The 4,102-nt window shown below is 44.0% G+C and overlaps 1 pseudogene; it reads right to left on the bottom strand.

Annotated features, from left to right (window-relative positions):
* Positions 1 to 1,289: 1,289 nt before the first annotated feature.
* On the bottom strand, positions 1,290 to 3,585 carry LOC119318791 (annotated as a pseudogene).
* Positions 3,586 to 4,102: the final 517 nt, after the last annotated feature.

The following is a 4,102-nucleotide window of genomic DNA, read 5'->3' as shown; positions in this document are numbered from 1 at the left end:
ACAGATCTAATTCAGAAAAAGTTAGAACATCTTATATTTGTAAACGGAGGGTGCATCTGTGTTCCAAAAGAGTGCTGATAGGCAACAACACTCTCTTCCAAGGAAACCTCATAAGATGTTTTGAACAGAAAGGTTTTTGTTTAAGTAGTAGCTCTCTCCTCATAAGAAGGCAGAGTGTTGATTTGTCTAACCAGTCTCACTACACACGATACTCACTCCGCTTACAAATATAAGTTGTTTTGCATATTTCAATATGGACTACATATGTACTGAAATGAATGAATAAACACACAAAACGTGTATATATACATCCGATTCACAAAAATGTTAGAACATTGTATATTTAAGAACAAAGGGAGTACAATATATTGATATACACTCTGTACGAAGGAAAGCATGACGTAGATTATTTGAAGGCATCAATACTCGTATCATGTAGAAACATGGAATAATTTAGCAGCTTAAAATCCATTTAAGTTCACAACTTTGCTGCTGGTCACCATATTGACAAAGGTGTTTCTGGCATATGTATTCACTTAAGTTCACAGAATGCACATTCTGCAGAATATGTCCCCCTTGTAAATTAGTACTCGTAATGAAGTTGTTCATTTCAAAGTTTAGTCTTATTGTTGGCTACTTAAAAAGGCTTTGGCTCAGAACATACGTGTTCAGTTAGTACGCTTATTATCTATGTGTCTGAATTAGTTTGGTGTTTGGAGTTTATATACGGATAGCTTGGGATGAGCATGTCCTGGATCATCACTGTGAGAGAATTGGGATAGCGATTTGCTGGCAAATTAAAGATTTGTGCTCTTTGCCATGGCCTTAACATGTTATTTTTTAGTGGGCCATCTTTTGATGCTTATAGAATTTGTGTAGCATTTCAAATATGTGTGCATGCCCATTCGATCAGAGAAAATAAGATGAACATTTCTATCGATTGCATGAGATGTTTGGTTAAAGTCTTTCTCATCTTCCCTAATCCACAAACCCTCAGCTTGCGAGCCAGTCATCGATGGCTACAAGTGTTTAATGGAGTAGTTTCTATACAATTGAATTCTACATGCACACTTATTGATATACTCCGTATCTTATTACTGTAATTGTTGCAAGGTTTCAGCGATAGATTAAATCCAGGCATATACAGTACTAAATGCAGGACCACTGAAGTCATGCAACGAGCCACATTGCAATCAATCCAGGCATATACAGTACTAAATGCAGGACCACTGAAGTCATGCAACGAGCAACATTGCAATCTTGCACGTTAAAGGAAGCATCAGAAAACAGAATGCTGAGGACACTGAATCAAAGGGTAAACAAAAGTGCAACAACGGTAACACCGAATTACAGAGTTCAGCAACTCCTTTCAACTACATAGAGTAAGTAGGGCATCACCTTAAAGAAAAAAATGCAGAGGATAGGACACCAGCAATTCCACACCTTTGCCAGTCTCTCCTCCTGCTGAAACTGGGCAACAGTGCTGCTTTGAATTTACGGGGAGACAAAAGTGTAACAGCGGTACGCAGTTCAGTAGCTCCTTCCATCATGGTGATGCCATATGATTCACATAAAACAATAGATCACTGTAATCCAATGTCACTCATTTTTCAATTAGGACCGGAAGTGAACCACGGCATGAAGATCCATTCCCAGTTCCTCTATAACATGTTGCCACTCCTCATCAGTCCGTGGATACCTTGTCTTGGGATCCGAGTCACTACAGCACTTCCACACCATCCTGTCATGAAGAGATATCTCCTCCATGTTCACCGCAGCTACCATGACACGCCTGACGTATCGAATGAAGTTATCATCGGCTTGGAAGCCATAGATGGTGAGCTTGGCAAGATTCTTATGCTTGAAACTGGAAACAGATGGCTTCCACTCTACGTTTCCGTTGTAAGTAACCACTCGCCTTCCGGTGCTCCTTGTCTGTCACCATGATGCACCAATGATCCCATACTGTGATGCATAGCTCCTTCAGGACGGGTGCGGCTTCAAGAATGAACATTGTCCAAGCAATATCACATCCTTCAGGAAGGTTTTCCAGATTCACAAGCCGCAGTTTGCCAAGAACAGGCGTGAGCAGTTTCGGACATTCTGGTAGAACCCAAATCTGGGAAAGAAGAAGCATATCAAGAATAGAGTGCAAGCTGCACACAAAAACAACGTTCTAGGGTAGTAGAGAAAAATCACTAAAGTCATTACTGTCACATATAACCATATCATAGCCTGGGAAAGAAGAAGCATACTAAGAATTGAGTACAACCTGCAAATAGTTTACATTCTAGGATGGCAGAGAAGACAACAATCATATATAGTGTTGAAATAAGGCAGATGCAATTGAGTACCTTTTCACTTCGAAAATTCAGATGCAGTTCACTTATGGAGGGGAAATTAGCAAGGAGCTGGCTCAACTCTAGACACCTGTCTGAACGGACAGCAATTTTCGCGAGGCTTAGCTTTGAAAGCTGTGGGACGAAACCAAAAGACAGGGGCTCATCGTCGTAAGAGCACCAGTTATTATAGGTCACTTGTTGGAGTTTCGGTAGCCAGTTGAGCACAACTTTCTCAAACTTCCCGTAGTCGATCTCGAGGTCAATGAGTTGAGCATGTTCTAAACACAGCACAGAACGGATCCCTGAGTCACAGTAGGACAATCGCAAAGATTGCAACCGCTTGCAAGTGGTCAGGACGTTGGGGATGTCACCTTCACCAAATCGCATATTTTGCAGCCATAGGCGCGTAAGGCCAGCGAATGCATCCAGACAATCAGCAAGGATAGTATTGAAGCATTTGGCAAAGTCGACGAGATCGGCAGGTGTGCAATCCGCGCAAGCCTTCTCCGTCATGAACTCAATTTCAGCTTTCTGGACCTTCTGGGTTGCCATGGCGTGGGCAAAAGATTTGCCAACAGAGAGAACGTCATAATGCCTCAAGACCATTCTGACATTAAGCTTGCGGATGGTGATTCCTGGGCTCCTCATCCACAAGATGTTATCCGTTACCTTAGCAACAGCGCCATTGACCCGAGCCACATCACGGATGCCAAATTCATGGGAGCTATCGGGATCAGGGACGAGCGAACCAACATCGATAACAATCTGTGAGAACATGGCGGGGAGCTTCAGCATTCGCTTCGAGAGGATGCAGGCTCTGAGGGCGTCAAACGTCTCCACCCTCTCCAGGATATTGAGAAGAAGATCATTGGGCAGCCTGCTAAGCCTGTCTCCGTTTGCTTTGCAAGCAGCGTCTTCGTTGCAAGTTGCTTTCTGCATTGGATTTAGCAGAAAAAAAAAACAAGAAAACAGTAAATCAGCCCTGGAGGATGAATCGAAGTGAAGGACAGAGAAAGAACTTACATTGCGGCCGCGGCGACCCTTCTTGTTCTTCATGGCTGATCCGCTAAAGTAAAAGAACTGGCCTTTCAGAGATGTGATTGATGTTGCTTCTTTGATGGGCGACTCCTCCCACTCCTCTGTTTATTCAGGCCGGCGGATTAATCGCCGTCTCCCCTCCAAAAGGGAGGAGATTATTAGAGGAGAGGGAGAAGGAAATCCCGGTTACAACTTCTCGGCACACAGATTAGTAAAAATTGCTGTGCGCTTGGAAAACAAACCGAAATCAATCTCTTTTCTGCCCCGGTTGCAGAAGGAAAAGGACTCTTTCGCCTCCATCTCCGTCTCCCTTGAGATGATTCCGCAGAAAACGCAATAAGACATAATAACGCGGTCCTTCGAGTCCAGGCGGGCGGCGGAGGTGGTGGCGGCTGCAAGGGCGCGGAGGAGCAGGGCGGGTTGGGTGTCGGAGGGGATGGCGGCTGCCGCCTGCAGGACCGGAATGTGTGGGAGGAGGGGATCGAGTGGAAAGAGATGGGATCTAGGATTAGCAGGTTTTCTATATTTTTATTATTATTATTTGCATTGCTTACCGCAGGTGTCATATGGTAAAGGTTTTTTATATCTGAATTGGTCTGCGATGCGGACACGTAGATGCGCCAACGGGACTTTTTTTTTGAGGGTTACCATCTGCCGCTTTATTAACTAAGCAGAGAAAACAGGAATCTCGTTCGAGATGACCCCCAAAATACAGTCGGGGG

This window comes from Triticum dicoccoides, chromosome 6A (genome assembly GCF_002162155.2).
Source record: "Triticum dicoccoides isolate Atlit2015 ecotype Zavitan chromosome 6A, WEW_v2.0, whole genome shotgun sequence".
In the NCBI taxonomy this organism is placed as follows: domain Eukaryota; kingdom Viridiplantae; phylum Streptophyta; class Magnoliopsida; order Poales; family Poaceae; genus Triticum; species Triticum dicoccoides.
Note: the sequence above shows the minus strand (reverse complement) of the source record. Positions and strands in the feature narration are given on the sequence as shown.